The 22,785-nt window shown below is 39.0% G+C and overlaps 1 protein-coding gene across 6 annotated transcripts in view; it reads right to left on the reverse strand.

Annotated features, from left to right (window-relative positions):
* The window catches only part of TNR (tenascin R), a 718,245-nt gene extending 715,889 nt beyond the window's left edge, over positions 1-2,356 (reverse strand). For 3 of the 6 annotated variants that reach the window (XM_056815574.1, XM_056815575.1, XM_056815576.1), the window contains exon 1: positions 1,801-2,317. The gene's annotated coding sequence lies outside the window, so the exon portion shown is untranslated. Of the gene's footprint in view, positions 1-1,800 lie in introns of all 6 variants that reach the window. The other 3 variants (XM_056815577.1, XM_001373475.3, XM_056815578.1) reach the window with 3 other exon arrangements.
* Between the last annotated feature and the right edge of the window lie 20,429 nt (positions 2,357-22,785).

The following is a 22,785-nucleotide window of genomic DNA, read 5'->3' on the forward strand; positions in this document are numbered from 1 at the left end:
TATTCTTTGATTTAAAGTGGTTCTGCCCAATGTCCAGTAAAAGGACATAGCTTTAGATTTGTTCATAGGGATATGTTAAACAGGAAGCAATATTTAAAATTAAGGATTTCATGAACAAGAGTAATTGGAGAGAAATAAGATATCAATTATCCAGTGCAAGGCTCTGCTAAATTACATTTATTGGTCTCATTCATTTCCTATACTCACTACCTCCTAACCCTATTCAGTTCCTTTCTGCCTTCTGCTTGCTTCCTATTGTTACAAAAAGATTCCAAGATTTCCATCACTGGAGCCAAACAAATGACAATAAATAATTATAATGTCTAACATAGGACCATATCTTTGATCCCCAAAACAGCCTTGCTAATCCTAGGCAGGGAATGCTTTGTCCATTTCTATGGAAAAGCAAAGGGCACTGTTTTAGATAGCAACAACAAGAATTATGATGATGAGGTTGTTATATTTTAGATGATAATGGTGTCCCAACCACAGAGAAGGGATATCCCTTAACTCTATTCTTGAAGAAAGTAGAATCTTTGATGAACTCAGTCCTGAAGTCAATAAGCCTAATCCAAAGAGATTCCAAAATAACCTTAACATTTCTTGTGAGGTATTGCCACAATATGGTCTGGGCTTGATGTGGGGGTCATCTCTGGAATCATTAATACCACTTGTTGTAAGGTCCAGGCTTTCTTGGGGGTAATAAGCAGAGGGAGAAGGGGGCATCCAAAAAGAGAAAGGGAATAAATTCCATTCAAAGTGCCAGGAAGGTAAGGAAGAGTGGGTTTGTCAGAAGTAGAATAAAAGTTAGTTAGCTTAGTTAAGATGGGGACTTTTAAAGAAGAGTTGGGGTTTTATGACAGAGTGTGAAAGACAGTGTCTGAAATTATACTGGTTGCATCTCTGCTTTCCTGGATAAGAGGAAAGTATCCCTCCTCTGGTGTTGTCTTTCAATAGCAAATTCCAAAGGAAATAGGGGCAGGAGATACCCACTCTGTCCTCAACACCATGCAGCCAAGGTTAACCAACCAGTGCCTGAAAGCTCCTGAATCCTGACTACTATGACAAGAGCCAAAGTGACTTTTCTCAAAGCCTGTGAGACCCTGACACTTACCCAGTGACATAAAGTCAAAGGGATTCCCCTCCTGCCTTCCCTTTGCCTGTTGCACATGCCTATGAGCATAGGGGTAGCCCTGGAACTGAAAGTAAAGGTCAGATTAAGTTCATTCCACTGGAGGAGACCAAAGTATTCTGAGAAAATTAATATTTGAAAAAATATATCTTTCAATCTCTCCCAAAGGAGTGTAAGTTTTAACTCTATTCCTGTCCCCAACCTCCAGATCTTCCTTTGCAACTCTTTACCATCATTTATTGCTTGTTGGGAAAGAGTTAAAAAAAAAAAGGTGCAAGACTAATTCCCAAATCCCTCCCTCTTATCTACATACAAAAAGGACAGCCCTACATTCAGATACCCATAAGCCATAGACAATTCAGCCCAGACCTCACCTGTCTTATGCAACATGAGCTCTCATATACACAGACCCACATCGAGTCCATATTCCTCCTTTAATTTAGTAGACATACTTTTCTTTTGCCCCTTCCTCCTTTCCGACACACAGAACCTTGCTGGGGCGCCAGAGAAAGAGAAAGAGGGAGAGAGAGAAGGGGAGAGAGAGAGATGTAACCTCAGTGCCAATAGCCTGCATACACATCCACATACAGAGAAATACATCACATAGCTCTCCTTGGTGCTGAAATCACATTAGAGAAGAATCGGAGAAACAAGTGCACTGGACTTACCCAGGCTGAGGATGGGTGGCAGGGGAGCAGATAGGAGGCAGCTGGTGAAGAGGATTCTTGACTGTTCGGTCTTGAGCCAGCTGGGAAGCTCACCTAGAGCACACACCTCTCTCCCTTCTCTTGGTCCTTCTCTGAGAGAGAAGAGGCAAAAGCAACAAAATAAAACCCAAGCAGTCAGGAACGGGGAGTGGAAAGAGGAAGAGAGCCAACCTAAATAAGACCAAGAAAGTCAGGTGGCTTCACTTCACTTGTGGTAATTTCCTTGGGTAGAGGCTCCCCCTTTTCTTTCACTCTATGTATCTCTGTCTCTCTTTCTCAGCCTCTGCGTGTTGAGCCAACAGCCTTAAGCAGGGTCGCTGCCTGCCTCTGACGTGCAGAGGAGAGGAGAAAGCCTGTGACTGCTTTGCTGTCTCTCTCTCTCTCTCTCTCTCTCTCTCTCTCTCTCTCTCTCTCTCTCTCTCTCTCTCTCTCTCTCTCTCTCTCTCTCTCTCTCTCTCTCTCTCTCTCTCTCTCTCGCCCGCTCTCTCTTTTTCTCTCTTGCTGAAATTTCAGCAGCATGTTATTTTTTTATCCTTCGTTTTTTTTCCCCTTTCCCCTGCAAGCAGCCCCCTAGTGGACAAAGATAAAAATCAGCTTGAGCCCTACTGAACACACAGGAGCACAGGAGCACAGAGTCGGACATCCAGAGCCACTCTGGGCTGAAACATCAAAGCCCCTGGGGTACCTGATGGGAGCAGAATCGGCCCACAGTGTGGCTAGCCTGAACACTGGAAAAGGAAGATTTATTTTAAAGATTAGCTGGCAAAAAGTTATAGGACAGTAAGTGTGGGGGGAGGGGGAGGGAAAACAATCTCTTGATGAAGGAGAGTGCATACTCTATGGCCCCTTATAAGATGCACAACTGCATCAGGAAGGATGAGAAGAGGCACTTTACAAATTGCTTTGTATAATAATCAGGACAAGCAGCCCTGACTAAGCAGAGGGACTTGCCCTCTGACAAGCAGTGAGGCAAGAGCTTTCTCTGGACCATTCAAATCCCAGGGCAGCCCCCAGTGGTGACAGGAAGAGCCAAGAAGGAAACAGTTGAAGTTTCACCTGGGATAGATTGCTGGAGGCAGGATAAGAGGGGTGGAAATGGAGTTTATTAAGCTAAGCTGGGTATGTCTCAGAGATGGCAACTAAAGAGACTTCCTTGAAAATAGTTCCAGTCCAGACCTGCCAAGTCTTGTTCAATTGTACTGACCTTGTAAAAATCACTCTACCTCTTGGTGGCACAGCTTCCCCATCTGTAAAATGGGATTGAATACAAACTTACCATACCACAACCGGAATGTTGTCAGAATAAAATGATGTAAGTGTTATGAAAGCATCTGGAATATATGTTATTATTATTTTCATTAACGATGTTAGCAGTAAGCACCTAGCATACAGTAGATGATCAAAAGGGATTATTGTGTTATTAGTCTATAGAAGAATCATTTGCCTTTTTAAAAAAATAATCACAACTGTATCTCTGACCCCACTCCCAAAATACTGTTCAGGAACTCTCCATGAAGGGCAGTTAGGTGACACAGTGGATAGAGCACCAGGGCTTGAGTTTGGTTGGGGGAAGGGGGAAACAGAGTTTCATATACTTCCTAGCTACATGACCCTAGGCAAGTCACTTAACCCCATTTGCTTATCCCTTGCTCTTTTGTCTTAGAGTTGTTTCTAAGACAGAAAGTGAGAATTTAAAAAAATAAAGCAACTCTCCATGAATGGGAACTCACTGACCCTTCCCTAAAGGACCCTTTCCATTGACCTAAACTTTCTGTATTTTTTGATCTGGAGATTCTACTAATAGATATGTGCCCAAAGTAGTCTAAGGACAGAAAGGTCCCTATATAACAATATATTTGTACATATTCATAACAGTACTTTTGTGGTAATGGGAAAACTCCCAACAACAAATAGAAACAAAATGAATACTCATTGTCTGGTCAATGACTGAATAGTGGCATGCATATGCTTGGAAAGGAATAGCATTGCACCATAAGAAATGACTATGAAGAATTAAAACAAATGATTTTTTAATAAATGGAAATGGAATGAATTTTAAAAAACAACAGAACTATACATATAATAACACAAATTTATAGAACATTTAAATAAAGCTGGAAACAATGAAACTGTAATAACCAATCTTTACCTGGAGGAGGGATAAGGAAACCTCTCCCTTTTTTCAGTAGAAAGGTCAGTGACTACAAATATAAAATAGTCCACATACTGTCAGATTCAGTCATTGTAGTAGCTGTTTTTTAACTAGTTTTCATTTTTACAAAGGAGGCTTATTTGGGGGGGAAGATGGGACTACTTGAAAAATGACCATGATGTAAAAATGAGGGACACCATTAAAATGCAAAATAAATTATACACACAGTGTACTAATATGTGTACTAGTTCAAAAAGGACATTCTGCAGTGGTACTAATAGGCAAGGATAAAGTAGAGGGAGAAAAAGAAGCAAGCAGTGGGTTGTTCAAAGCAAAATTGTCAGTTATCACATGCTAATCAGAAAGGAGGGATCAGACAGGAAACAAGTCCAAGATCAGAAAGTACAAGTCAGCAATGTGGTAGCATCAGGATCCAATGTAAAAAGAATTCTCACATCAGGCAGAAATCCAAGAAACTCAGTGTGCAAACAAGTTTGAGCTAATACTAGAGACCCATTTTCTAATTTGATGCATTCATCCTGGTGACTATGCCAACTCTGGTGTAGTGGAAAGATTTGCAATCAGAAGACCTGTATTGGCATCCACACTCTATTATTTGCCACTTGTGTAACCTTGGAAAGTCATTTCACCCATCTGTAAAAAGAGGGAATTGGGCTAGGTCAAGATATCTTAACCTTGATCTGCGAGGTTAGCTTCTAAAAATATTTAACTATATGTATTTCAATTGACAACTAAATGCTCAGTAGATAAAGTTCTGGACTTGGTTTCAGAAAGAATTCCAGTCTCGGACACACAGCTATATGATCCTGGGCAACTCATTTGTCCTCTATATGCCTCAGTTTCTTCTTCCATAAAATGGAGACAATAGCACTTACCTCAAAGAGTTTTTATGAGGGTCAAATGAGAAAACAAAGTGTTTTTCAAAACTCAAAGCATTATATGAATGCTAATTACTTTTATATAATTGGTTTCTTTTATAATCTTAGGTATTTCATTATATATATTAAAAACATTAATTCCAACTTTTCCTTAGGCTTCACCAGACTTCTTGACTGACAGAGTGTATGACATGCAAAAAAGGTGCAAAACCTTCAGATTCTAGGGCTAGAGACCTAAAGGATCTCTCTAAGCTCCTTTTAGCTCAAAATCCTACGAACATCCTATGAATCCTAGCATCTGAGTTTAAACATTTTTTCTTTAATTATCTTAAAGTATTTGAGATGTGGACAGCTCCCCACTATTACTACTTTTTCAGACACAGGACAGAGTTGTATTTTATTCAAATTGAACATGAAGAAGTTAAAATAGCTAAAGAAAATGAGAGATATCAAGTAAAATCTGTTTTCTCAATGATTACAGTAATTTCATGTACATTTACTAGGTATATTATGAAATTAGGAAATCTATCTTTTGTGATTTTATATCATTTAAGAAGATAGCACTCCTGGAAAACACCACATTCCCCAGAGAGGACAGATTAATATATGTCTGTTGTCTATGCTGTACAAGATGACTGTGGCATATGGAATAGTGGCTAAAGAGCTGACCTTGAAGCCATAAAGATCTGTATTCAAGGTCCGCTTCTGACATATACTGACTTTGTGACTCTGGACAAGTTAACTTAACCTCTAAATGCTCTAGACAGCTAAGCGCTTTCTCTCTCTCTCTCTCTCTCTCTCTCTCTCTCTCTCTCTCTCTCTCTCTCTCTCTCTCTCTCTCTCTCTCTCTTTCTCTCTCTCTCTCTCTCTCTCATATACACACACACACATGCATGCACACACACAGGCACACACACATAAGTGACCACTTGGATTGATAGGGCGATTTTCCCTCATCTAGGAGTTTCCAATACCAGTGAAATTATATTTCCAGTCCTTGTCATTTACAGTATTAGGTATACCATGAGATTTCAAAAAGAGCCTGTTGAACTGACAATAAGGTATAACAAAAATATCCCTTTACTAAGATGGAAATTGGCTTCCAGTCATGGATCTGCCATTAATAATATGATTATGAGCAAGTGCTGTCACCATTCTGAGACTTGGTTTTACCAAATAGAAAAAGAAGGGGGGTGTACTAAATGACCTCTAAGATCTTTTTCAGCTGTATGTGATTGTAAAATCATAATATATTCAGTACACAAGACCTATATAATTAAAATGACAGATTCATTCGAATTACAAAATGACACATTCATTAATGGATATATCTTGCCTCTTTTTACCTTCTTTGGTCATTTGGAAGTTCACAAGCTATATATATTTAGTACTTAATTGTACAGGGTGTTTCAATAAAACATATACACAGTTTGAATGTTGATAAGACATTTACAAATGCATATAGAAATGTGATAATTTATTCTGTTGTATGATAACATTGACATCAGTGGTGTGTTGTACAGTTGCACTAATTACAGTATGGGTAGCAAATAGAAAGTGAAAATGATAGGGTAGAGTCTACTATTGAGGAAGCATCAATGGATTGTAACAAGTTATTGGAAAATAGTCAATGCAATTATGATGTGAAGACAATAGAGATATGCACATAAAAGAGATCTGGAGGGGGCAGCTAGGTAGACCAGTAGATGTGCCAGACCTGTGCTCAAATCTGGCCTCAGATTCTCCTTAGCTGTGTGACCCTGGGCAAATCATTTAACTTCAATTTCCTAGCCTTTTCTACTTCATTGTCTTAGAATTTATAGTAACACTGAAGATGAGAGAGAGAGTAAATTTGATAAGAGATGTCAGTGGAGTGCTCCATGGATTGTTCTATTGTGCTATTTAACAATTTTATTAGTGTCTTGGATGAAGGCATGAGAGAGAGAGAAAGAGAGAGAGAGAAAGAGAGAGAGAGAGAGACCTAGATCCAAAATCTGATTAATTTCATTAATCAATTCTAGTCCCAGAAAACAATGAAACATAACTCCCATCTTGAGGTACAAAAGTGGGGAACTACAGGAACAGAGTGTTATATGTGTGTGTGTATTGTCAGACAAAGTTGATGTATTACTTGTTTTTCAGTTTATTTTCTTTACTACAGGGGTACGAGGGGATATCAGTCTTCTGGGAGTGGAAAGAGGCTAGGAACAATCATAAAGGACTATGTTGTCAAAAGGTATTAATAAAACATTAAATATTTAAAAAGATTAAGATTTTTAAGCATAGCAGATAGAAAGCTGTTTCTTTAGCCAAGAAGACCTGGGTTCAAATCCTACTTTGGACACATCCTGACTATGTGACCCACAGCAAGTCATTTCACCTTTCAGTATTCTAAGAAACTAAAAGCATAAATTGCAGAGAAAGTGTCAAGCTGCCTTGGCAGAAGGAGTTTCTTCCCCTGAAGTTCCCTATACTGATGATACCACAGGTATGATACCACCCTATCACTGTGCCTACAAAAAAGCAAATGGACTAAGGATGAGTATATGGAAATATATATATACATATATACATATATATATATATATATTTTTTTTGCCTAGAAAATGGGGAAGACAAAAGAGATAACAGTGATAATGTGTAGTGTGTCATCCTCAAAAACACATAAATCCTGACAGGAAACTGTGTCAACACCTTAATTCACAAGCTGCCTGCAATACACTTCAAGCATAACCATCATTATGAAACAATATATAATCTGTTAGAAAAGTGTTTACATTTTGTTAATATAGCCCTTATTTCTGTTGTATTGTTATTTTAGTTTCATTATGAATTTCTTTTCTCTCCCCAAAGAGATTGTAAAATCTTTGAAGACAAAGATCACACTTATTGTTCCTCTCTTAACACCAAGGGCTGGGCACATATAAAAATGTCTTGAAATGCCCCATTGCTGTTTATTCTGACCTGACTCCCCCAGAACAATTAGACTCAGAGTCTAGAGCCTTGAGTAGCTAATTAAGTTCCTACAGACTGCCCTGAGCCCCAACCATACCCTCCCATAATGCAACAGGGCAAACAAATACTTAAAATCTTTCTTAGCAGCTAGACCAATGGGTCTTGTTTTGGTTTTGGAGAGGCTTTGATTCCTATGACTAAGTGTCTTCATCTGCTATAACTGGAATAATGCTTATCACTCCATATATCCCATAACTGTATAGTAACAACCAATAAGATCTTAGGAATAAAACACTACGGTATCCTCAAAAATAGACCCTAAGAAAGCACCTGTTAAATCAAGCAACCCCATGCCAAATGGTGACAAGGGGATATAGGCGTGCATCCTTAATGTAAATCAACACTCTAGGGCTAAGCTATTATAGAATTTTTTTTTTTTAGGTTAAGGTCACCCAGTTCTCTAGTACAATCGCTGACTATCCCTCTTCTCCAATTTTTCCACTAATCAATGGATTGTTTAGTGGTCCATCTTTCCTAATTATAATTTAAATTCTGGACTCTTGGGGTTATTTCCAGAATATCTCTAGTACCTATGTTGTTATCCATTTTATGGGTATTCATTAATAAGCATGTTATTAACTGAAGGAATAGAGGAATTCTGAGGGAACTTTCCTAAAATGAAAGTATCTTTCCTGCAGTCTGAAACAAATTTTCTGAATTGAGAAGCAGAGAATAACTGAGAGAAGAAATGGTCCTCCAAGCTTGAGAAGTTAACAAGGACATGTGACCCTTTATACAAGCTTTCCCCTCTCCCCTTCATCCTCATTTTCTTTTAGAAGGTTGTAGCAAACAAGTTGCTTGGTTATTGTCTCTGACTCCAGTCTATGCTTTGTTTTTTCACTCTCCTACCTCTCCCCACTCTATTCTTCTTATCCCCTCTTTTTGTCTCTATTCCTTTCATTCCCAATTCCATTCTCTCCCTTCCCTCTCTCATTTTCTCCATTCCCTTCTTTTCCTTCCCTTCCTGTCCTCTTATGGTCTCTCTTCCTTCTCCTTGACTCCTATACACTTTCTCTTTCTGTGAGAAGCCTACTTTGCATTTTCTCTCCCTCTTTAAAACATAAATTCTTTTCTACACCCTTTTGTGAGGGTATACAAGCACCTTTGAAATAAATGACACTCTAAAGACAATGAAGGCATGCACTCTTTCACTAAAGAGAGAAGGGAGCTATAGCAGGGGAAAAGGGAAGGAGTTAAGCATATGGGGAGGATCTCTACAAGATTCTACCTATTCAGTTTGCTTGGAAAGTAAACTCTACCACTACCATTTTCAGACACTTACTTCAGACCGTTAAGCAAGAGTTTAAAACACTGAGACTAGCCTAAAATGGTCTTAATTTATATCTAAATATATTATGTGTCCACTTATCTCTCTTTGGAGAGGATCATCATAGATCCTGGGATATCCTGGCCATTTAAGTGACTATCTAGGATTAAATGTTGCTACTAGTCTCCAGGAGGCAGAGGGTGTGGGAGGGGTGTGAACTGAGTCTACCAGGAGCCAAGTGGAAAGTTGCATGGACAGAGCACTGGTGCTGAAGGGGAAGGAAAGTCATGGATTAGGATGTATTTGTAAGGGGGTTGGGAGGGAAAGGGAAAGGGAAACCCAGAATGGAGATGAAAGCAGGTGGCATTACCTAGCCCTAGCATTTAACCTCTGACTGAGCTAAATTCCCATAGACATCCTACACTGGAAGACTTTAGGTCTGGTAGCAAGAGCAATGAACTGGGTTCCTTACAAGTCGGTCTCTGAGGTCCCTTTCAATTTTGGAATGATTCTATGATTCCTGACTTGCCAGGCTTCCATATCCTCATCCACACAGTAGGCATAATGACACATTATAAGGTCTGCAGAACAATCTGACAGCCTCCCTCCAACCCAGGCCAACTGGGAGATATGGAACAAAGACAATGCCTAGTTAGAGTGTAAATCAACAACTCTACAGGGACCAACATCTGGCACTTCCTTGGCAAAGAAGCAGGCATTTATTCCAGTCACTTCGTTGGCAGGCAAGCCAGTAGTCATTTCAGCTACCTTGTCACAGTACAATTCCTTTCTAACTTCCACACCCACTTCTGTGAGGAAGGGAAGAAGGGGGGGGTAGACTTTCTAGCTAAGGTGGGAAATAGCTCTGCAGAGGTGCTTCATGGCACAGGGTGCCGAGACATCATACATTTAAAGTTAGAAGGAACCTTAAATATTATCAATAAAAAAATTCTCTAATACCCTCATTGTATAACAGAGGAAATTTAGGCCTATAGAGGTAAAGAGATTTGCCAAATGCCATACAGTTTGTAAGTGGCAAGGTCAGAATTCAAACTCAAGTCCTCTGGCTGCAAACCCAAGGCTCTGGGCACTCTACCATGCAGCCTCCAAATCCACTACTCTTTTCACTACTCTTCAATTCTTCTTAGCAGTACTTTGGAATTATCCATCCCAGAACTGGGTCAAGGACACTTCAGGAGCTAGGATGGAGAAAGGGACAGTTCCAGGAGTTGTTCCACCCCACTGAAAGGTCAGTCTTTGAATAGCCACTTGGCTCAATCATGGGCACTCACGTGTCTCTTGGGATGAGCAGGGCCAGCCTCTGCATAAGCACTAGTGAGCCAAGATTTTATAGAAGAACAGATCCAAGTGAAGTCCAAAGGCATTTATGGGGATATGGAGATGATGGTGATGATGATGATGATGATGATGATGATGAGAACAATGACATTTATAAGACACTTTAAAAATTGCAAAGTACTTTGAAAATATATCATTTTATTCTCACAGTAGTCCAGCAAAGTAGATACTGTTATTTTCCTATTTTATACATGAGCAAACTGAGTCAGACAAAGATGGAATGCTATGGGTCACATAACTAGGAAGACTGGGTTTGTATGTGAGACTGGGTTTGAACTCAGGTCTTCCTCAGTCCTAATCCAAAGCATGGATATGAGAAATAATATGGCATAATACAAAGTTCAAGTGATCTGGGTTCAAATCCTACTCTAAATACTCCTGAACAAGTCTCTGTAAAATGGGAATCATTATAATTATATTACTTACTTCCTAGGTTTTTTGTGAAGGAAAGAATACCTATATACTTGGTCTGGATCTGTGATTTCATCCCAGTGTGGAAGCTCCTTCCACTAGACTGGCAAATATTCTATAACTAATAGCCTTAGAGTATTGCTGAGAGTTCTTAGAGGTTAAGTGATTTCTCATTTGTGGTTACACAGTATGCATCACAAGAAGGACAAAAACCTAACTCTCCCTCACTCTAAAGCTAGCCTTCTACCATGATCCTGTAGGTAAATGAAACAAATAAGATATTAATAAAATTGATTTTATTTAATTTTATTTAACTATTAATTTATTTAATCACATAAAACTACCACCTGAAAATTATGCAATTTTTACTTTCCTAAAAAACATCTCCATAACTTAAGTATCACAAAATCTGAAAGACTGCCATGAGATATTTATTCTATGGATCTTTCAGTGTCTGCCATTAAAATATAAATATCCTGAAAGGGATAATACATTAACCTCTTAAGGAAACATTATGTTTGATATCTGGGACATAGAAAGGCTTTCCAAAAGAATTAGATGAGACAAATTAAACTGCTTTCAGTGTTGGGACCCATAGACCCTTTTATTTGGCCAATTTAAGAGAATGTTTCTTTGTTTAAATGGAAATACCCAAAAAAAAGAATGGAAAGAGAAGAAGGGACAAGAAGACAATAATATTAAGACACCATCCACTCAGTCACTCCCAAATAGGTCAGCAGATGACACCTCTCAATCTAGAAGAAAAGTATAACCAGAGATGCCACTAGAGGACTTTAGGTATGATTTTCTTAAGATCACTGTAATAGGAAGGGGAAGTCCTATAAGAATCTGCCCCTAGGTCTTAGCACATCATTAAACCAGAGTGTAGCAGATGACAACTCCCAAGTTGGAAGAGAAGAAGCACAACCAGGGATGTCACAAAAGGACCACAGGTAGATTGGACAATCTAGGTAGCTCAGTGGGGCCACTCAGGAGTAATGAAAAATTATCAAAGGTTTTCCAGAGAGGATGGGTGGCTAGGTGATGCAGTGGAAAGAGGACCAGGGCTAAAGCTGAGAAGACTCATCTTCTTGAGTTGAAAACGCCTCAGACACTTACTAGCTAGCTGTGTGACCCTGGTCAAGTTACTTAATCCTTTTTTGCTTCAGTTTAATCATTTATAGAATGAACTGGAAAAGGAAATAGGAAAACCATTCCAGCATCTTTGCCAAGAAAATCCCAAAGAGTCAGGCACAGAGTCACAGAGTCAGGCATGACTGAGTAACAACAAATACAGAGAGGAGTAGAGTCCTCCTCCATCCCATCTATTTGATTTCCTACCTTTGATATTGGAGGGAGGAGATAGGGAAAATTGAACGAGGAAGCTAGATCTTTCTAGCTTGGAAATGTCTAGGCACAGGGCATACCCTGATATAAAGAATCTGAAAAAAAAAAGAATTTGCAGGGCAAGAAGGAGAAAGTGCTAGGCATGAGGAGGAAGTATAATTAGATAGTGACAACTCATTAGATGGAGAAATACTCATCTAGAAAAATCAGAACTTTTCTGGACTACAAAAGGGAAGAAGGATAGTAGAATAGAAAAAGGTTAGATTTAGGATCAGAGAACCTGGGTTCAGATTCTGTATACTTCTTATTACCTGTGTGAACATGTCCTTCAATCTTTTTTGGCTTCAGTTTGCTCATCTAAAAAATGAAGAGTTTGAGCATGATACCTTCTGAGATCCTTATGAGCTCTCAATCTATAATACCATAAATCTCTAAATTAGGATCAACTGATATCTAGCCTACAGCAAGGTGGGGTTAATGTAGAAGAGAGTAAGGGTACTGATGGTGAGCATAGGAGTCTACCAATATCAAACTTTTACTGTTTCCCAGTTTTGCTGAAGGCTGACCTGAAGGAGAAGGTCTTTGGATGCAATGCCCACTTCTGAGTTAAGATCCAACAAAAGAAGAAGAATCTAGGAAAAGTAGGGTTGACTTAATTGTAGGATCACTAAATAGGTCATCTTGTAAACAGGCTTTTGACCTGTAAAGTTACTTGTGCTTTCCCAGGTGACCTCTAAACACTGTGCTTAATGGCTGGGCATCACAGGATATCTTCCCAGTGTGCTTTGTAGAAGTCATCCCTCCCTGGATGAGAATGGAGATCCATGATCAACCATTGACTTTGCACTGTCTATACCCAGTGACTCCTAATGCAGACCTGCTGCCCAGCTCTACCATCATCACCTTGACCTTTGCTTAGCTGGCAAACTGAAGGAAGGAGCTGTTTTCTCAGCACAGCTGGCACAGAGGGCTTACAGAGCAGTCATCCTATTTTGGGAAGCGACAGAGCAGTGCCCACGTGAGCGCACCCTAGCCTCCCCATCTCCTTCAGAGGCAAGCACCCACCTCCTCCTTCCCTACCTCGTGCTTTGCCTGTGGTGGTATGGAAAGAGCCCAGCTGCAAGAGACCCAGGAAGAGTCTCCACTTGCAGGCAACACCACTGGTAAAAGGCTAGGCAGTAAAATGATGCTGGTGGGTGTCCCAGGCTGGGGCCTTGTCCTGCCACTGGGGATCATTATCTGTTTGCCTGAGAGTGAGCCAGTCTTCCCAGACTGAATTAGCAGAAAATAAAACATATGTCTCCATTCACTGCATTAAAGGATTCAACGTGGATCCATCCTGCCTCCTTACATTTCAGTCACAGACAAGGGCAAAATGAAATCTATTTCAGAGATACCCAGAAAGCCAGGCCCCATCATTCCATATGCCAGCCTCTTAACCATGGGGCAGACTTTATGGGCTCAAAATGAGAACCTGAGCCCTCACTCCTCTCCTCTGTTGGCTCTCCAGGACCTGGACATTAAAAAGCACTTTGGGGCTTTCTTCCCTGATCTCCTGCCCCGCCCCACCACCACCCATTCCATTTTAGGAGATCCTAGAAACCTTTCCTCAAGGAAGTATTCATGATTCCTGTTTATAAAACTAGAGAAGTCAGGTCTAGCCAGCCAGCCTTTCTTTACCTTTTCTTTGCTATGGAGCCCCTTTGTCAGGCTGCTGAGGTCTATGAACCCCCTTGTGCAAACTGTGATTTTAAATTCATAAAATAAAATATGTAGGACATTAAAGGGAAATAATTTTGTTGAAATGGAGTTATAAGAATATATAGTGATACTTCTACATATATATGTGTGTATATACACATTTTTGTGTCACACAGATGTACAACCCTTAAACTCAAGGATTACTAACCTAGAGTTCATGAATTTGTGTTTGTTTTAAAATATACACACAGAGAAATATATAGTACATATACACATATATATTTACAAAAATATGCACGCATGTAATTTTATATGCAATATACTATATCGTGTATATATAGTAGATATCACATAATATACATATCTGTGACAATTATATGTAAAATATTCATGAACCCTGTCAGTAACCCTTGAGTTAATAATCTATATCTATACATTTTGTTTCCCATATATATATATATAACAATTTCTTTGATCCTGTTTATTTTTTCAATTTTTCAGTTGTTTCTGACTCTTTGTGACCCCATTTTGGGATTTCTTAGCCAAGATGCTGGAGCAGTTTTCCATTTCCTTCTCCAGCTCATTTTATAGACAAGGAAACTGAAGCAAACAGGGTTCAGTGAGTTGCCCAGGGTCTCACAGTTAGCGTCTGAAGCCAGATTTTATGTCAATATACATAAATATTTATATCTCAGACATTTATATATTCATATATAAAACACATATATAAATTGTTATATATGTGACATAGATATGTTATATATATAATACATTTTATATATATATGCATACTTCCTGATGCCTTGACTAGTAACTCTTGAGTTAAAGCATCTCATTCTCTCTTCTGGTAATCCTATGTCAGACCTCATCCTCAGAGTACTTCTATAACAAATAGGACCCCCAATAATAGGAGAACTTGTGCCTTACCCAACTCTCCAATGCAATTCAACAACTATATATTAGATGTCCATCATATGTCTGACATTGTTCCAAGAACTAGAGATAGACAATCAAAAATGAAATGGCCCCTGATCAAGTAGATGCTTACCTTTTACTGGGATAAAAAGAGTGTATACACAGATAAGAAAATACAAAATATAAATTTGAAGTCACAGGAAGAGGGGGCACTCGAAAGAGATAGAATCAGGAAAGGTCCCTTGGAACTAGAGGTCAAGTTTAAGAGAAAGAGTGCTCTAGTCCTGCTGACAGCTTAGGTGAAGGCCCACAGAGAGAAGAAGAAATGTCACGCATAGAGAGTAGCAAGTAGGACAACTGGGTTGGAATTTATTGATCACAAGGGAAAGTCATGTGTAATCAGCCTAGAAAGGTAGGATACAGCCAGATTATGAAGGACTTTAAATCCCAAACAGAACACAGGAATGGACATCTATGCACACACAAGTACAAACCCTTCATTCTGGGCCTGGCATGCATCTCTGGCCCCTTGAGCCTATGGCACAGTGGCCTTGCTTATCTGTTTCTAAGACCTTTCTGATTTCTGACTTTTGCTCAGCACCTTGAAAGCAAAGGTCTTCCTTCACTAGCTTTTCTACTTCTAATTTACTAGCCTGCCACAGAATTCCAGAAGCTGGACACAACTTTCAAGTCAGGCTTTCCTTTCCAATAGCAAAGATTTTCATCAATCCTGTGGTTCCATACTCCAGGGAATGACCTCTTCAATTACCATACCATTCTTAGATTCCCTATCTAGTACTCTCTCCCCCACCAATTGACTCTCAAATTCTCTCCTCTCCTTATTACTCTTCTTCTTCCCACTGCTGCCATATCCTGACTTTTGAGCTTTCCATAGGTTGATGTCCTGCTGTGACCCTTTCTTCTCCTCTCTTGCCTCTTGATCTTAGCTCCTTTCAAGGCTTACCTCAAATGCTACCTCCTTTAATTCTCATTTTCCCCCATTTTCCCTCCATGGGGGAAAAAAGTCATTCTATGTTATATATGTCTCCTATTCATGTATGAACCTGTATTCCCTAGTAGAATATAAACTCCTTGAGGTCAGGGATTATCTCAACCCTATTTGTACAGTGGTTACCCCATCATTCTTAATGAATGCTGGTTGGTGGGTTGTTTATTTCTAGATAATGTGAAGTGCAGTTTTGCCCTCTGTCTGCTCAGCCTAAAAGTAGCCTCACAAATTCATTATTCTATTCCAGTTAATCCCTCGATTGGCAAGTTCAACACTGGCCCATAGTCTGCTCCTGTTCTTGGTACATCTCTGTGCTTCCCATCCAGCCACTATTTATCATAGTTTCTTTCCAGGCAGGGACTGCCTTTTTTTGTCTTTATATACACACTACTCCATTTTTTAAAACTTAATAGGTGGTTCTTGAATTGAACTCTTGTGCTCTTTATCTCTAACTCCACAGTCCTGGACTGAACTAATTTCTTTGTGTCATTAAAGAGTCAGCTAGATGATGCAATGAATAGATTGTTGGGCATGGAGTTAGAAGACCAAGAGTTCAAATCTAACTTCAGACTCTTATTAGGTATGTGGCTTTATACAAATCATTTAATTGCTCTCAGCCTGTTTTCTCAACTGCAAAATGGGAATAATAATAATAATAATAATAATAACTTCCTCCCAGAGTTGTTGTGAAGATCAAATGGGGTAATATATGCAAAGTGTTGTGCAAACCTTAAAATACTCTATAAATGTTAGTAATTATTGCTATTACAAGATAGTGAAAAGTGACTAAATGAGGAGTCAGGGGTCTGGATTTTGGTTACTGATCTGTCATTAACTGTGTGACTTTAGAAAAATCACTTCATTCCTCTGTGCCTAGTTTGTAAAATGAGGATATTGTTTATTGAAATGATTTCTCAGATCTTTTCCAGATCTCCCTCCCCTTTATGACCCTAGCTCGATGACATTGATTAGTCCTCATTTTATATATTAATGTCATTTCTATGTGAAATCATCGGTTTTAAGTATGCTTCTATTTGGTTTGACACATTCCTGCTCAATTCTTCTTGAGCTCACCAGCCACCTTTGTTCCTGACATCATAATCTTCTTCTCCTCCTCCCCTTCCTTCATTTCCCTTTCCCAGGCTGGCACTCTAAGATGCTTGCTTATCCTTCAGCCACAAGGCATCTGTCTTCTTGACCTCCTACTGGCACTGGTAACCTGGATCGACTTAGAAGTTATTACCCTTTAAAGCAGAGGGTCAGCCACCACTTTTGCTCAAGTGGCACAAAAAAAGAATAAATTTTACCAGAGGAGCCAGAGTGGCCCAAGAGACATTTTCCCCAAATTTTGGAAAGGCCTCAACACCAACATCTTGGCACTAGGTTCATTTTTTGTATCTCTGTATTAAATCCTTGTCCTTTCTCATTTTTTATGGCTTTTGTCCTCTCTACTTAAGGGACGAGTCCTTTGTCAGCTCTTTTAGGAGTAACAGAAGCAGTTAACATATATACTATGTATATTACATATAATACATATATAATTTTAGTGATTCAAAATATTTTATATGTGTTATTTCATTTGTGAACAACACTATGAAAGAGGCACTATTACTGTCAACCTTATCTTACATATGAGGAAACTGAGACCAAGGGAGGTTAAGGGATTCTCCCAGGGTCATAAAACTAATAAGTGTCTAAGAATATAATATTCTTTCTCAAGTCACTGATAATAGAGGCTAGTCTACTTCAATGATACTCAACCTAGCTCCTCCTGATTCATGACATTGAATGAGTCATTTTACTTCCTTGACCATTGCTTTTCCTTCTCTGTTAATTTGAAAGGGGGGAGGAAGGAAGGAAGGAAGGAAGGAAGGAAGGAAGGAAGGAAGGAAGGAAGGAAGGAAGGAAGGAAGGAAGGAAGGAAGGAAGGAAGGAAGGAAGGAACAAGGGAAATAAGTATTTATTAAGTATGCTATGTGTTTACTGTGGTAAGCACTTTATAAAGATCATCTTGTTAATTTTTATCACATAAAATTTTTTAAAGTTTTTTTTTAAAAACAAAACCAAATTGGCTAAAATAAGAATAAAAACTAGAAATTTGAGGTAAAGCATTATGGCCAATTTCTTTGATAAAGATCTCATTTCTTTCATATGGGGTACTGAGCCAAATATATAAGAATAAGAGCCATTCTCCAATTAATAAAGAGTCAATAGATATAAATAGGCAGTTTTCAGAGGATAACATCAAGCATTCAATAGTCATATTTCAAAAATGAACATTCAAACAACTCTGAGTGTACCACCACACACTCATCAGATTGGCTAAGATGATGGCAAAGGAAAATGACAAATGCTAGAAGGGACAAATGGTATACAATCTAATGCTCTGGTGGTGGATTTGTGAACTGGTCCAACCATTCTGGAAAACAATTTGAAACTATGCTCAAAGACCTATAAAACTGTGAGTGCCCTTTAACCCACAATATTGCCACAAAGTCTATGCCTCAAAGAGGTCAAAGAAAAAAAAGGATTGATATATAAAAAAATTATAGCAGTTTTTCTGTGGTAACAAAGAATTGGAAACTGAGAAACTGCCTATCAATCAGTGAATGACTAAACAAATTATTCTATATGAATGTTATTATTATATTGGGCCATATTATATTTCATAAAAACCTTAGAAGACTTACATGAATTTATGCAAAGTGAAGTGAGGAAAACACTGCATATGGTAATAGCAATATTGTTCAATGATTAACTGTAATGACTTTAGTAACTCTGATCCACAGGAAAACCAAACCATAATTCCAGAGGATCAGTAATGCAGTAGACTACCCACCTACAGATAGAGAACTGATAAACTCATAGTGAAGATTGAAGTATATTCTCTCTCTCTCTCTCTCTCTCTCTCTCTCTCTCTCTCTCTCTCTCTCTCTCTCTCTCTCTCTCTTATAAGACCAATGGTTGGATATTATCTTGTCTTAACCTTATAACAATGCTAAGAGGTAGGTGCTATCATTATCCCCATTTACAAGTCAAGAAAATGAGATAGTCAGAGATTAAGTGATAAGTCTTCCTAAATCCAGGCCCAGCACTCTATTGCTATGCTACCTAAATACTAAGCATCTAGACAACTTCTAAAATTCCTTCTATAAATCCTAAAAACCTATGATTTCTAGATGCCTTCTCTAGTTTCATTCTTCTGCTATCCTCAGAAAAGGAGGGAAACAACTAGAAGTCAGAAAGATAGACCCATTGGGATATATAGATCAGTGAACTTTATGCATGTTATTCTCAGGAGCACATAATTATAGTCTGTCTTGTGCTATTTCTTGCATCTCTACTTTCTATTTCCTGTTCCCTAACTAGGCTGTAAGTCTTGAGACCCCTTCTTCGAGACTCTTGTCCATGTCCTCTCCTGTTTTTGCCACAAGAGACCCACCCAACATGGCCAAAGCCTTCCTTGTCTCCTGACATATCAAGGATAATAGTGGAATACTCAAACTTGGTCTAACACTTGCCCTAACCATATGATTCATCCCTATTCACTACTGATTAGGCATTTCCCTAATGATAACCTCTTACTTCTATTCTTCAAAACTTCTCATTGGTTACAGGAGGCAGGGGAGTCCCTATTGTTAACTGCAGTGACTCCACATTTGGCAATAATTGTCCTGCCTATATACTGGGAAATTCCTACAAACCAAATACCTAGTTTAGCCCTCCTCATTTAGGCCAAGTATGCAAGAACATCCAGTAAAGAGAGGTTTATGGTTGGACTATCTGGCAACTGACTATCCAAAAAGTCCACCTTCTTATTGGTCTCTGTGAATCTATCTAGCAACAGTAATTAGATATTATGACAGAGTCTCAGAGTTCTGGGCTCTCACCTGGGCTACCTATTCCATTATATGCCCAAGCCACAGCTGTGCTTGCCAGAGGAACCAAAGCATTGAGGTCCTATACTCTTCAAAGACCATGAATAATGAAACTGCCTTCCTTACAATCTTTGAGGGCTTGTGCTCCTCTTTTGGTAGAGTATCCATAATTTTGTCATTTGTTACACAATCACCATGTGCTTCTCCCTTGCCCTCTGATATTCATCTCCATTTCTTCATACACTGGTACACTCCATTTCAGGCAACCATTCTTTAGAACCTATAGAGCATTGGCTTTAAGAAGTTGAAGAAACTTAGGGTCATTAAACAAGCTTTTCCATTTCTAAAAGACAGTACAATCTGTTCTCCTCCTTTTGCTATCCATTTGTATTGTCTGCCCCAAGTATACACAATCATGGAACAAATTCTATAAGCTTCTGATTCAAATGCATGTCATAATCTGTTCAACAGACATTCTTTATTCACTTAGTCTCTTCTGTGTTGTCAGGCCAATCTCTTCAAAATGACTATGGATGTCTTTCAGGAGGCTTTGAAATGATCCAGGGCTTGAAGCAACCACCATTCACCCCCCAGAAATAGAGCATTTGAAAGATCTCACCATTCATAGGGAGTCTATCTCCAACTCAGCTGGATTGCTAGGGAGTTATCATTTTCATTTTCATTCAAGGTGCGTGTTATGTGTTTTTTGACAAGAGTTCGGAGTACAAAGATTCTTACTAGGGGCAAGGACCTTGTCTTATATTTCTGTAATTGTCATTCCAGATGACTTACCCTATATTAGGGTGACTGGAAAAGGAGATAACATAGAAAAATATCAATGTCAAGGCTCCGGTGAGGTCAGAAACCAGGTAAGCCAGGAGGAATCAAGAATGTACAGGCTCCAAGGGGGCAGAATCATGCTGTTGTTTCAAAGTCCATGAAAGAGTCAGCAACTAAGAAATCACCAGCACCTAATAGTGTAGCATATGCCAGGTAGTCAAAGGGCCATGGATACAGTGGGAAAGCGTTCAGACAGAAACTGGGGAATCAAGAGAAATCAGACAGGAGAACAGATGTAGGTCATCAAGACCAAGGATAATGATAGCAAATTCTTATACTCAGCTGCTTTTAATCCCCTCTCACCAGGACAAGAGCCAATCCCAATCCTAGAAGCTTTCAGCTCATCATGGAATAATGCTTAAAAAATTAGACCTAGAAGGGGAATTGTATTTTCTTGGTTCAGACCTGTAATTTCATCAGAAAAGATGAGGAAACCTCCCAATGCATATCAGTATCTGATGGGCAACTTAGAGTCTTAGAGTTGCTTTGGAGCAATGAGTTTAAATGACTTGTCCAGGGAACACGGACAATATATATTATATAATATCATAGAGCATCACTTAAAAACACTATAGATGTCCATTTGAGGAAGAGAAGAATGGGAGCAGGGGAGAGAGGCTACTATAACTGTCTTCATGTTATTGAGGTTGTTATGCAGAAAAGGAATTAGACTTGTTCTGGTTAGCCTCAATAAGAACCACAAATAATGGGTGGAAGTTGTACAGAGGAAAATGTAGGCTTAATGTAAAGGCAAACTTGCTAATAATGAGAGCTTTTCAATTGTAGAATTGGTTACTTTTAGAAGTAACATGTTCCCCTCACTGGAAATCTTCGAGCAAAACCTAAATGACCACTTTTTTGGTATGTTGAAAAGGGGATCCTTATTCAGATATAGTTTGGATTGATGCTTCCTTTTGTTTCTGTAATTCAGTTTCATGTATGAAAGGGTGTCCTTGGAGAATGAGACTTCAGAAATCACTAGTTGAAGTCCACCAAATACCCTTGCTACTAATATTGATGGATGGGATGGGGAGAGGTGTCAAGATTACATTTATATGTAAACTTGAATGCATTCTAGAGGCAGAGGGGAAAATCCCAGGCTTAATTCTGAGATCAAGTCCTTCCTAAATTGAACTACAATGGATAAATCTGAGCTTAACAAGCCTCAAAGCAGATGGTTATACACACACATATACATACATATGTTTGTGTTTGCACATGCATACTTGAATACATATGTATATATATGTGTGAATGCACAAGTGATCTTGTTTTCTTTCTAGCCTCATCAAAGAAGGTGAAATTCCAGTTCCCCCTCAAAACATATTACATGAACAGTGTAGCAGATATAGGGAAGGATTACCTTCCTTCTATCCCTTTTTAGGTCTAGAACCTCAAGAATTGGGCATGGAGTTTTGGTCTGTTTTCTTTGACTTTTTTCAGTTCTAGGTGTAAGCAATAAAATCTCTGGACTTGGGAGCTGGAACCATTGCAACCTCAGAAGAAGGATTCCAGGACACATGTTATTCTCAATCCCACAAAAAATCCCCTGAGAAGCCAGGCTGCCTAACACTTGAGCCAATAGGTTTTCAGGCACTGGATTTACAACTTGGTGGGACCTTAGTATACAGGAACTGAATTTGTTTACAAGCCTAATCAACTCTCCTCTCCCAGACACTGCTAAGGGAGATGGGGGGGGGTCAGGGGTACGGGGTGGGGAGGAGTTATGCCACCCACATTTTGAGGGGAATGTTTGTATTTTTAATTGTTCTTCATATACTCTTGAAGTAAATGATTCTTTCTCAGACTGCTCAGGTTCTTAAATGGTTAAATAGAACTGTGTTACAGGGGAACCTAAGAATTGGGGGAGTTAAGAGATGTGGTTAAAGCCAATGATAAATACCAGTTCCCCCTTAAGGATGCTAGAAAACTCTGAAAGAGGCTAAAACGTGACACAGCTGGCTCTCAGGTAGTAGGGAGTTAGAATAGGCACGGTTACAGATGTAATGGAGGGGCCCTCCCTGCACTGAATCAGATTTAGTCTGAACCTTTTTTCCAGTAATAGTAGCTCACATTTACATAAGGTTTAAGGTTGAAAAGCACTTTATATATGTTAACTTTTTTATCTTTACAATAACTCTGTGAAGCAGGAG

This window comes from Monodelphis domestica, chromosome 2 (genome assembly GCF_027887165.1).
Source record: "Monodelphis domestica isolate mMonDom1 chromosome 2, mMonDom1.pri, whole genome shotgun sequence".
In the NCBI taxonomy this organism is placed as follows: domain Eukaryota; kingdom Metazoa; phylum Chordata; class Mammalia; order Didelphimorphia; family Didelphidae; genus Monodelphis; species Monodelphis domestica.